We start from the raw sequence: 13,949 nt of genomic DNA on the forward strand, positions 1-13,949 counted from the left end.
AGTAAGAACTTCATAATATATCTTACTTAGCTGATACTGAGATCATCTGACACTGTTTTCCAGCTCACAGGCACCTACGGCTTATTAAAACACCTAAAATGCTTTTGTCAAATGCCAAATTGCTCATATTTTCTGTTACTTCATTATTATCCTCCTCCTCCTCGCAGCAGATACAAATACATCATCGGAAAAGTCTGTATCAGTGAACGCCAAGGCCAGGAGCGGCTTTCCTTGATAATCAAAACAAAAACTTGGCAGGGGTATCTTACCTTCGACAAGTTTATTGTTTTTGGAAGGCATCTCCCTCTGCGTTAACTTTTCAGCATGTAACCCCCCCACTGATTAGTTCTAAGATAATGATTTCATCAATTACAGTTTTTAATTGCTCTTGTGTTATTTTTTTCACTTATCACTCAAAAAACATTTTAAAAATAGTCTCATAACGATTGTTTGCAAAAATTCCCACAGAGGCAAGAACAAAGTGAGAGGTCAGCATTTTGATAAACAGTCCATTTGCTTTTGTTGGCAAGTGCGGTATCTATCTTAGTGATCTTTTTGAAGGATGAGAATATATCTCAAAATAAAATATAACAGAACATAATATAATATATTTTATTATAATGCAATGAGCGTGCAGCATTTTCTCTTGTTGTCCTTGGAAACATACCGATAACAACTGCTTTTAAGCAAATTCTTCAGTGCATTAATCTTAATTTTGTAGAATAAATCTGGAATTAGACAAATGGTCTATTGTTTCCTTCAAATAAGAAAGAGGAAAAGTGATTTGCCTTCCTATATTTGTTCAGGAAATTCTCTGAAAGAGCCAGTTCTTCTAATTGTTAGGCTGTAATCAGACTGAAAATTTGAAAAATTACATTAAAAAAGAAAAGAAAGACACATGGAGGCTGTCTTGGAACCAGTGATAAAAGATAAAGATAAGATAAAGTACAAACCAGGAAATTCAGTTTGAAGGCTTATCAGATGCCAAGACTCTCCACTGTAGTTGAGACAAGCCTTTAAAGCCAGATATGACTGTTATGGAAAGTTATCAAGGCATCTTATACTCCAGCAGACACCTAGATAAATGGTAAAACAGCTTTAAACTGTTCCATAGAAGCACCCCAGCCCCCTTTTTCCTATGTCAGAAATGCCTTAAACTATCACTCAGATATTTGCACCTTCTTCGAGCACTAATCACTTTGGTGTGCAGATAAGAGTTTTTTCTTTTACACCTGTCATGTGTAAAGACTTGGTCCAACACGAATGCCTTTCAGATGAGAAGGTCTGAAAGTCTGTGACTGTATATACTTCTCTGACAGCCAGGGTTCAGCTTTATTAGTAGTATGACAAACTGCATGAACTAGTTCCTTTAAACTGTGCACTGACCATAAAGTTCAATGCTTCACCATAAGAGCTAGTAGCATGCCATTTTTCACCTGGAATGCAGTCGTGTGAAAAATTGTTATGTATTCCTTCGAACATCCCATGAGTCGGTAGCTTGTAGAATAACCTTTAGCAGCAATAGCTTGAAGTAATTCTTTTCTATATGACTTTAATCAATTTCTTATTGTGGAGGAATTTTGGCTCACTACAGCATTGCTTCAGTTCATTGAAGTTTCGGGGCATTGATTTATGCACGGCTCTCCTAAGGTAATTCTTCGGCCATTCTGTCGTTTCTGCTGTTCTTGGGATTACTGTCCTGTTGCATGACCCAATTTCAACTAAGCTTTAGCTTTCAGACATTTGAATCTAGAATACTTTGGTACACAAAGGAGTTCATGGTGGACAGCCACTGGTTGTGTGACAAAGCCCCCAGTTTCAGACACTATAAAAAGTAACGCCTCTACCACCATGCTTGAAAGATGACATTAGGTTTTTGTGTTGATACACAGTGTTTCGTTTTGGCAGTGAATTATGGTCAAACATCTCTACTTTGGTTCTCTCTGTCCAAAAGGCATTTTTCCAGAAGTCTGGTGATTTGTTCAGATGCAACTTTGCAAACGTAATCCATGCTGCCATCTTCTTTTCAGAGGGAAGAGATCCAGAGGATTACATAGAGCGCTATGAAAGCATTTTTTTTTTCATATGACTGACCCTATGCTTAGCTGTTTGGTTTGAAAAAAACATATTTAGCATTAAATTAATAGAATGTTACATCAGATTTTGGGAATACAGTGAGGAGGAATGGCATTATCAGAACAGATCAAACTGTAAACACACTGTAAAGTAGGGCATGGATAATTCTTTAATAGCATGAGGCAGATATGGCTCTCTGTTTAGTGCAGGATAGAAAGTGTTTTGGCTTATGGTAACTCTCTCTCTCTCTGTCTCTCTCAGCTCATTTGTACGCCTGAAAAAATCTGATTTATTCCTCGCTGTTAGGTGCTGGATGAAGGTGGAATATGTGTGTTATTGTGTTGGAATTTATCCCCATATGCCTTTGAGTTATTGGGTTGTGCTTCTCAGCTGCTGTGATCCTTCAAAATCAATCAACCTTGGCTGCGCAGGATCAGCACGCACACTTGTTGCCAATAATTATTAGCATTCGTTTTAACCCACTAGAGTGTCACACAGCTCAAATAGACTTGCTCAGCTAAGGCTAATTCAAGTCTCTATGGGTCAAACACAGCTCCATACATTTTTAAATCTAAAGAACTGTTTTAAAATGCAGTTTTATCCAGACTGGGGAGCCCCAACCTTTGATTTAGTGCATTTAAAAAATATAAAACTTGAAATTACTTCTATATATCTTCTACACTTAGTACCATCTTTCCTTATTTCTCAAGGTTTTGAATGTTTCACTCTCCTGCCAGAGGTTAAAGAAACAGACTGACAACACAAATTGGGATTTGCAGGGGGTAGTTCTGAGCGAAGACATAATAAATTTAGTCCTTGTGTGCACAATAGATGTTGTTACTTACCATTTAACAACCACTGAAAAACACTTCAGGGACAAGATTTATTTATACACAGAGGGATAATGACAAATGTGGACTAAACAGAAAGAAGTACTTCCGTGTGTGGAAGCCTGCGCCATCCTGCAGAGATCACACACAAACAATATCAACACAAATATGCGTAAAGACATATAGTATGACTCATCATCTCAAGGATTTGAAGTGATGCTCGACCCACATGTTGTCTAATGTCTTATAGCCCTCAAAGTGGGAAATAAAAATATGCATTGCTCTCCTCCCCTCTTGGCAAATTCATGACACCAGTAAATCTTGATTCAAAAAAAGAAAAGAAAAGAAAAGCCCCACATCTTGAAAAGCAATCTCACAGCAAAGAGAAGTCATACATGGAAAATTTAGAATGCTGTTTCCTGAAGAGGTTTCCAGGGGAGTATTTTTATTTTAACTCTTATTAATCATTCAGTGCAACAAAAAAAAACATCCTAAATCGCAGAGCCAGGAGTTGTTGTGAAAGAACAAACTGAGCTCTTCTCAGACTGATTGGCCACAGGTTTGCATGGAAAAGTCACATCACAACGGGAGATGCCTGCATTCGCTGGCTAAGGTAAGACAATGGCCAAAAAACAGAAGCACATGGGAGGAACAAAGGCAACACAACACAAGCTGTTTATGGATAGGTGCAACATCTCCGTGATGTTTAAATACATGGAATGTCTTAAGCGAAGGAAACGTTGACTGTGTAACTGCTAATGAAATCCACCAATCCATGCTTTTGTAAATAACTGGGAAACAAGATAAGACACTGACAGAGCTCATAACACACTTAATTACAGATTTACAAGAACAAATTAGCTTTAATTTAATACTAATATATCTGGTGGGCCTGTTACATAAAAGTCCATTGTTGTCAACATGTTCACCGATACTTTACAGGGTGATAATTTGGCAATGTTGTATTTACACGCTCACTTGTTGTCTCATAGCTAAAAATAGCCACGATAAATCAGTTAAAGGAGCTTTGAAGTTGACCAGTAAAGCTCAGGAGTGAAAAATGTATTACAAACACGCAACTTTTAATGCGATACCTGTATTAACTCATTCACTGCCATTGACGTCTATAGCCGTCAATGGCAGTGAATGAGTCAATGGGTTTAACTCATTCACTGCCAATGGCTGGCAGTGAATGAGTTAAATTATGATATGACTTTAGCACATTTTATCCATAGTAGTAACATCAGGTTTTTATTTTGCAATATGTAGCACCTCAATCACAAAAACAGTTATTTCACAATTGCTATTTTTAATCTCACACACAAGCACTCTTTATGAGGTTGAGAAATTTCTGTTATGTGGCTGTGAAAGCAATTAATTGTGTGTCTGTGTGCAGCATTGCATGCAGTACGCATTTTGAAATGTGTTATGTTTATATATCTGAAAGGACACATGTGCGCTGTGTTAATTCATTCATCGGGACTTGTGCGGCTGTGCACTCGTGTGTTGATCGTAACCCCTGCAAAGTGTCGAAGCCCTCTGCGGTGCTCGGGTTAGTAAAACACTGCAGCAGATGTGTGAGGATGAGGTCACTCACATGCTGCCTTAAAGACTTATGCTGATGCTGAATCACCTCACATGGACAGAGAGCTCACAGGAGAGGCCACAGCAATACTTCTGTTCTACCTTGATAAAAAAAAAAAGCTTTTGAAAAATTACAAGATTTAAGTCTGCAAGAAACAAACACTAGCTATGACATTCATCTCTCAGATACTAGATGAGTGGCATTGGCTGCATGCTTGGCTGCACAGAAGACACTTAAATCACAAACCTTAAAGAACAGTGGAAAAAAATGAGTAAAGAAATAGAAGTATAAAATAGTGAACGTTCCCGAAATGAACATAACTAAGGCGATTGCATTAAAAAAGGAATAGCAGTATGAAGTTGACTGAGTGTGAAATTAGATGGGACAGTCAGAAGAATGCTTTGAGGGCTTAAATTTCTACGTCCGTCTACCCGACTACTGGTTACACTGCCAATATTGCATCTGTTTCTGAACACAGCAGTGACTATGGAAAATCCCCTGGCAGGAATAATCTCCAAACACACACACACATACATGCAGGAAAACATAGACATTAAACCTGTATCTCTACGTTCTGCATATCTGTTATATAAGAAGTTTTCTCTTCCTCACATGTCCCTTCCTGTGACATGAAGTGGTCACGTTCCAGGGTTTTAACTTGACTTTCAGGGGGCTTGTTCACAGAAAAGAACTGCTGTTTAGACTTTTTGTCTTATTTAGTCAACATTTCAAATAAAATTCAGACTTGTGAGGCCTGAGAGCAGGAGAATCAAGTACACGAGGAAACTAGTTAAACACTCCTCCAGCCCTAGTTCTTTCCTATACTGAAAATTGCTCTAAACTACTCCGATGAAAAATGAGCTTTTCTCTTCTTTATCAAACTCGCCGGACAAGAGATGAAAAATATTCTGTTGTGATATTGTAAGTAGCTTTGACCACTTTTTTTTCTTCTCTTTTCAAAATACCTTCTGATGTGACCCAGTCATTTTTTCCATGCTGGTTTGTGCTCTTAGTTTTCCATTTGGAGATGTGTTTAGACAGACAATGAAATATAACAGAGCAGAATGATAAATAGATTCTCATGTATTCCTGCAAAAATACAGACAACCATCTCTTCTGTCCAGCATGATCTCATTATGTATGACATATGAAGTCATCTTAGAACTGTTTTCACAGATTAAAATAACTTGCTATGATTGCTGGATCACACTCTAGAACAGGTAATGAGCTGATAATCGAATGCTTTCTAGGGTGATTTTCTGTTGTGGTCGGTGATCTTAGCCAAGTGGAACTGTTGTTTGACCCTAAAAACTCTTCACATGTTGTCGTTGTCAGTAACTAGGTTTTTGGACCCTTAAAATACCTACTTGGCATCACTTTCTTCACGGTTTCAAACACAAGTTTAAAATAGGCGTGTGAAGAATTGAAAACAGCTCCGAGACATTTAAATCCTCACTTCAGTGCATCTGGCCACTGATCACTGGGAATGTTCATTTTTATTATTCTTAGTGCACGAAAACCCCAAAACAGGAGAAAGAGATACCAAAATAGTGCAAGCAAACAAATTATGAAATACTGAAGTTTCTACTTCAATAAAAACACAAAGATTTTCCATTGTTTGTTCTGCATGTGTTTCCAAGCTTCTAAGTTTTCCGGGGTGCCTGCATGGGGATTCTCCAGGTACTCCAGCTTCAAGAGGTGCATGCTAACTCGATATCCTAAATTACATGGTTGTCTGTGTCTCTCCACGAGTCATATGATAGACTGGACTCTTGTCCAGAGTCAGCTGGAATAACCTCGAGTCCCCAATGAGCCTAAAATAAATTAAGAAAATGGGCAGATTTGATTCAACCAGTGCCATTTACTATTTGTCATCAAAATAAAACATCTTCTTTAATGGGTCATCAGATTTTCTTTGGTTAAAAGGTTTCAGCACATCTGGATGGAAATCTGACCATTGTTCATAGAAAATATTCCCACTGAGCTCACATGTTGCCTCATAAACTGCCATGTGACATCAACATCAGTTTAAAAACACATTAAATGAAATGTTGCTGACTGGAAGCACACATGTATCAAAAAGACAGTGTTGTAATGTGGTGTGGAGAGAACCCAAAAGCAGGTTCAAATGAACTAATACTAAGCCTTTATTCAGCTTGAAACACAAAGTCCAAAGCTTAACACAAACCAAATAAATACATAAAAATACACAAACCAGGAGCACAGGGAATACCAGGAACAGGATTATGTATACACTGAGGATTTGGGAAATGGAAAGGGGGAACTGAGACACAGGTGAAAGTAATCAAAATAGTCAGCCAGACAGAAAGTAAAAGCCAAAACAAATCAAATTGAAACAGGAAACAAGCTAAAGATTCACAAAATAAGCATGGAGGCAAGACTGACTAAATAAGAAGACACAGACAATGGGACAGGAAAGAAAGACATGATAGAGAGAGAAACAGGGAAACACTGAGGGAACAAAACACTTGGAAAAATCCAAAACAGGAAGTGAAGCTAAAGACCAAGAGCTCAAAATAAAACACTCCGACAATAAAGCCAACTTAAAAGGCATCCAAAACTCGAGGAAAACAGGAACCAGAACTCAAATATTAATACTAAGGCTGGTATAAGGCACTAAAATTAGAATTGAAAATCAACTTAAGAAACATAAAAATGAAATCTTCAAACAGAAAAGCAGTAACATGTATACAGAAGCCCAAACTCAAACCTATGGACTAACAATTCAAAGCTCAAAATGGCATAAAGCCCCTCAGACTGTGACAAGCAGAGGTCTATATGGCTATGGTTTCAGTCAGGAGACATGTGCTTAGCTACAATAAGCCACAGCTTACGTTACATTCTTATTTGTCTGGATGTGTATTTTTCAAATGACCTGCTTTCCAGATGGTGTGTGTTATGCAGAGATTCTCTGCTATGATACCTCCAGGAAAATATATGTCTGCTGCTGCTAACACAGCCAGCTTTCCATGGTGAATTGGTAAGGGTTAAGAGGAAAAAAAGCACAGGGACAGCATATATCAGAGTACTAGAATAGAATATACCGTGTTCCACCTCAAGTGAACCTCTGATTTTATCAGAGTGTCGCTGATAGATAGTGGATCAAAGCTTGTGGTATCAGCTGATAAATAACAAAATTTTTTACTACAAAAATTACAGATCTCATTAAGTAATGCAATTAACCTTTAACATAGACAAGACTAATGTGAGCTTGCCAGACATTTCTTAAAAGTATTATTTGCATTTAAAATCCTGCATTTGTATGTGAATGTACAAAACTGGTAGTGTATAGATTTTAAACTCATTGCAGCACAGCATAGGTAATAACGACAACAGCAGAGATTAAGTGTCATAATTAAGTCATCAATCATATAACAAGTATCTGAATAAAGTTTTACATAGCATTGTTACTGCAAAGGAGGTTTTATCAATATTGCAGTCAGTATAGCACGTTGTGTAAAAGTGTTATATTTTTCAGGCTTTGGTTTTCTTATTTTTGTCCATCTGACCTTTCAGTTATCATTTATTACTGTTTGTTGAAGCTCAGCAGAAATTAAGCTTATGCGTAAGTTCAAGATGGAAGGTCTGTAAGATCTTTCTTCACACGTCTGTCTGCTTCCCGGGTGTTTGGTGGCTAATTGATCGTTTACATCACTTCCAATCTCCTATGCTGTCAACCTCATTTCTGACATCGCTGGTCTAGTCCAATCATCTATCTGCCCAAAATCTCATCTGTCATTCTCCCTTGCAGACACTTTTGTCCAACCGAACTCTTTGCCTCTCCCATGTTACTCAAGCTCCATGGAAGCCTCCACCTTTTTCTCCACCACCAGTGTCTAGACTCCGGGGGTTCCTTCCCCAGTTCCTATCACCGCTGGGATCCATTCTGCTGTGATGGGCCATTGTAGTCTAATCACCAAACAGCTTGATTGAATTCTGTAAATAAATCATGTTCAGTTCCCTCTAATGATCTCTCCTCATCGAAATGGTTTCAGTGGAAGTGTGCCTCTCACTAAACCATTTTTAATGAAGGAAAACAGGGAGAATAGCCCTGAATTACACAAAAGCTGGAATGAAATTCAGTGGCAACAAGTCTTATAGAGTGGTGAATCAAAACTTTACATTTTTGGCTCAAATCATCATCAATCTTCACAGGTACAACAGCAAGTGTCCATAGTCATCTGTAAAACGCAATGATTTGGCGGCTGCATTTCAGCCAGTGGTGTTGGGGATCTTGCAGTAAAAGCATACCTGGATAAAATAAAATGCACAATGGAACACAATCAATCATGGATTGGCCTCCCCAGAGTCCAGACCGCAGCATTATTGAAGCAGTGTGGAATCATCTTCACAGAAAACAGAACAAAAGGAGGCCAACATGCAAAGAAAATCTTTGACTGTCCTTCAAGAAGACTATTTAAAGAAAGTAAAAGGAAGATTCCCTGGGAGAGTTAAGACTGTGTTGAAGAATAAAGGTGGGCAGACCAAATATTGACTTTCAAGCTCATTGCAATTGTACAAACTCTATTTTTTTTTAAGTTATATACTGTATTTCATGTATGTTTGCACACATTTTAATAAATCTTTGCTCTTATTTCCCATTTTCCTAGCAAAGTCTAAAGAAATTAGGGGTGTTTAGTATTATTAATTGTTTAGAATCAATAAAATGATTTCGATCTTTATTAAATTTTGCAATTTTGTCCCACTGTGACATTGAACTTTGAATCTTTTAATCGTGTACACTTCTTTCTATCAAGATGTTGACCTGGTACTAAAAATTCCTTCCCTGTTTTTAAAGCCAGTACACTGTTGTACAGCTGATCCTCGGAGATAATATAGAAGGACACAAGAATTTCTCTGTTCTGTCTAAACACAACTGTCTTTCACAGACAAAGTTGTTACAACCTAGTAGGGTGGCACCATAAACTGTATAAAAAACATGCAGGTAGTTCTGTTACCAACTGGTTTGTGGATTATTATTGAAAAATATCAGCATAATATTTCTTCTTTAATTTTTCCCGATTTTTTTTTGTTTTGTTTTGTTTTCAAAATGTATGTCATGAACAAGGGATGTGCTTGATTGAGAAAACCATAAGGTAAAAATGTCCTTCCTTATTCTTTATTCTATATTCTGTATTTTACTCTAAATGTGACCATAAAAAGTAAATATAGTGTACTGCAGAAAAGTAGAAACCATCAACTAAGACTAAGACCCATTAAGAAAAAGTGTACTGAGTAAGAAGCAGTGTAATTTTTGTCAGACAATTTTATACATTCAGAGAAAACTAAACCCATTTTCTGCTTATAGTCTATAAGAAGCACTTAAGGAGTATTTACTCTACTCACAGTTTGACTTATATTTAGAAACTCAGCACGAAGCTCACAGGGTTGTATGTAGTGTGATGAATGCTAATCTTTTAAGAAAGAGAAAGAAAAAACAAGTTGCCTATCACGTTACTGTCTGTTTGCTCTTTTAAAACATTGAAACAATATTTATGTGTTTACGGATTTTCTTCTACAAGACCACCAGGAGCTACATGATTTTGGGCATGGTCATTTTAGACCGGGAATAGCTCCATCCCATAAGGAAGTCAAGTCTGCTGCAGATGAAGGCACCTTATTGTATTTTAATACTCCAGTGTTTGGGTGTCCTCCAGTTTCTCTGTTTCTTTTCAGTTTCTTTCCTCTGACATCCTGAGTACCCAGCCAAAAAGGATCTGCCGAGTGCTGACTCTGTAAAGGAGAAGAGAAGACAGCCAATTTTTGACAGAAAAACTTATCCGCTCTCTTGATTAAATCCAAAGAAATGATTGAATCTCATTCAAGCTTAATTGCCAAGACGAATACTAGAGAAACAGAGGAAGCAGCTTAAAAAAATGATGGATATGGAAAAGGAAAATACATACAAAGAAAATGTCTGAGTTCAAAACTTCTCACTTTTAAGATTAAAAGAACACACTACGGTGTTATATATCCACAAATATGAAAAGTTATCCACAAACTATTGTTCACTTCATAGAGAGAAGGGATCTTAGGTCTACAGTTAGCATCCTTTCATGAGCTACAGTTGGCAGTGTGGTGAACTTTTCATTTTTTAAATGAAAAGTCAGTGAGCTCGTGTGGATTTGTCAAGCTTGGATCAGTCCCACATAAACCCAAATGACCCCAGGCCTGCAGTGATTTATCACACTCTGCTGCCTAAACGATGTCCACAAGCCTTTGGACTCACTGGTGCGAGTGACTATTACATAACTGCAAAGAATTAACCAGACACCGTCACACCCTCTCGCTAAAACAGTCTTTTCCTTTCTTTTCTTTGCAGCACAGACTTTTCACAGTGTTTCACTTGTAGAAATGTCAACGATCACGCGAAGCACTACCAGAGGAAGAAGCACATTGCGTTCCTTTTTACTATGTTCAAGTTCTGTTTGTGTGTCTGGTCTTTTTTTTTTTTAACAAAAATGAGATGGACAAAGTTTCCCACAAAACCCTGCTGCCTGGTTCCTGGCTCGCGGTGCCTGCTGAAGAGCTCCCTCTCTAAAGCACTCAGTTTCAGGCTCAGATCCAAACGGGTGCCCTGAATTTTAGCTCCGTCGCCCTCTCTGCCAGGAACAACGGACGGCGAATCCTGGAAAGTTTTACCTCCTTAGTGTTGACACCTCGCTTTTCCAGTCCAAATGGGACAATGACAGCTTGTGTAGGGCAGTTCACACAGAGAAACACCACGGGTCAGCTTTGCTGGAGGACAGGATGGCGGATCATAGAAATGTGATGACAAAGCTGAAAAATGATTTAGGAGGCAGACAAGAGATTGAAGATGCTGACATTTATTCAGGAAGACGTCATATGAAGAGCAGGTCAGGTTTTAGAAGCACACAGATCATTTTTCAGTTAAAGTACAAAATAAACATTTGTTATGAAAATAAAAGAGTTAAGAAATGAGCACATGTGCTACAAGAGTACAGAAGTTTAGTCTTTATCTACTCTTCCCTGAAAGCAGACAGTCCCTGAGGCCTTCAGAGAAGCAAAACAGAAGACACAAGGTCAGGTCATCTAGCTCCAACTCCACCTTCCCTGACCTTTAAAGATCTGAGCAAAAACTGAGAGAGCTCAGCGAACAAAAACGACCCACTCTGAAAAAAATCCCTCACTTTAAGAACTCTGGATGTTCCCTTGCATGCATCTGTCAGCACTTTGTGTTTGAAAACACAATAAAAGGCTTGAAAAGGAAAAGAAAGGAGCAAAGTCTGACTGAATATTGTGTTCTTATTTTTGAAGGCTTCTTTGTTTTTCTTTCTTTCTTGCCCACCCAACATTTGTGGTTCAAATTTGTGACAACCTTAAACAGCACTGTGGAAGAAAATGTAAAGTCTGCGAGTGTGGAAGTAGAGGCCACAGTTTTAATCAGTAAAGACCAAAGTATTTGTTGGGCACGCATTTCCACCCCAAAGGCCCTGACAATAAAAATCAGGATGCGAGACTCAGCCGCATGCGAGTCTCGCTGCATGCCTGTGTGCGAGAAACCACAACGACAGCAGAACTTGTGTTTCCTATGAATCGTGTGTATAAAAATGTGAAAGTTCATGTCGTTTCTGAAGAAAAGGGGATAGGCAACAAAGCTAAATATATATGCATGTTTGTCTACATATTACTTGAGTCTTGGATGCACTTTTTTAGGAAAAAGCAGTACAAAGAGAAGAGGGTAGAGGGGTAAGGAACAAAGGTGGTTTTTGCAAAAGGAGTTAAACTCAGCGACTGAGACGTTTGCTCAAGATTTTCCTCTCTTCCCTTCCAGAAGCTAAAGAAACTATCCTGTGTGAGTTCCATCTTTTTTTTACGACTCGTAGATGAGGGAAATACTTTTTGGCATACTCAAACTTTTACAGAGCAAAAGTAGGCCACATTTAGAGTCATCCTCTCATAAATTTGGAGACTTCTGTTTTTAAAGGCTGGCAATGTCAACGTCACAAATGAGACCAATCCTGTTTGTGTGCTAATACTTTTTGCTCTGATGAATCCAAATCCTCCTTGCTTTAGTACATAATCTGTTACAAAAACCCTGTAAGTCTGCTGTTGAAGTTATAGTCCATGCAACGGTACATTAAACTCATGCTACACCAGTGGGTAATAATAATAATAATAATAGTATATTTCTTTATATTTCGTTTGTGAAATAGGAAATGAGTGCGATTTTATTGTATATAAAGCAAGAACAGAGTTTCAATTCTATTAAAAGTTCATATTTGGTGTGTTCACCTTTAGTCTTTAAAGTGGTCTGAACTCTCTTCGCCATGTTTTCTTGTCATTTCTTTTTTCTTCTCCAGACTTTTTGAAGGAAAAGCTCTTCTTTGGATGCTAGCTGCCTTTTGTTCTGTTAGTGTCAATAATGTTGAGGTCTGTGCTCTGGGGAGGCCAATGCATGACTGATAGTGATTCATTGTGTGTTTTCCTATCCAGCTTTGCTTTTACTTTATTGGTAGTGCGTTTGGGATCATTGTCATCCTGAACAATGAAGCCATTTCCAATCAGATGCCTTCCAGGTGGTAGTGCATGGTGGATCAAAATCTGTTGGCACTTTTCTGCATTTATAATTCTGTCAGTCTTGATAAGATCTCCAAGACCACTGGCTGAATTGAAGCGCCAACCATGATAGAGTCTCCACTGTGTTTTTCAGATGGCTGTAGACACTTACTGTTGTACAGGTCTTGATTCTTGTGTAATTTGGATTACCTCAGTCTTTTCTCCCCATGAAAAGCCACCCTTCCACTGAGATCATTTCTGATGAAATTTCCGTCAACAGCAAGTGGCTTTGTTTTTGTTTTTTTGCCCCTACTCACATGAATTTCAAGTAGTCGTCGTCGTCATCATCTTGTCCAGTTTTCATTGAACCAAAACACACAAAGATTTGGCTCTTTGTAAATTATTTTACACAGTCCTGTATACACAGCAGGAGCCTAAGCACAAATGTTAAGGGAACACTGCCCTCTTCTGGCAACATTGTAAATAGTAGCACTATGACCAGATGTAGGGATAAAACCTAAAGTTTTTCAGCTTGACAGAATCATGAGGTTTATATGACCTTTGTTAAGAAATCAAGGTACTTAATGCCTCCCCATTCATGTGCTTATTATACATTTCCTGCCTGGATTTAAATCTTGATTGGACTGAACTCATCTTGGGTGAAACTCTAAAGTGCTAGACGACGACAACAACCCAATGTTGACATCCATCTTTTAACACCAATTGAGCTAAAATGCATTTGAAAACATGAGCTTCAGTGACCAGTATTCAACACTGCCCTATAATGGGGCCATGAGGATTTAAACTAAATAAAGTTTAAAACTGCATTTTTAACTCCAGCTTCTCTTATAGCTTAGAGGGGGAAAAGTGAAATTTTAGAATCTTACAAGTAACGAAAAAAAGGAAAGAAAGAAGAA

The sequence above is a fragment of the Simochromis diagramma genome, unplaced genomic scaffold, assembly GCF_900408965.1.
Source record: "Simochromis diagramma unplaced genomic scaffold, fSimDia1.1 OVJJ01000802.1, whole genome shotgun sequence".
Taxonomy (NCBI): Eukaryota; Metazoa; Chordata; class Actinopteri; order Cichliformes; family Cichlidae; genus Simochromis; species Simochromis diagramma.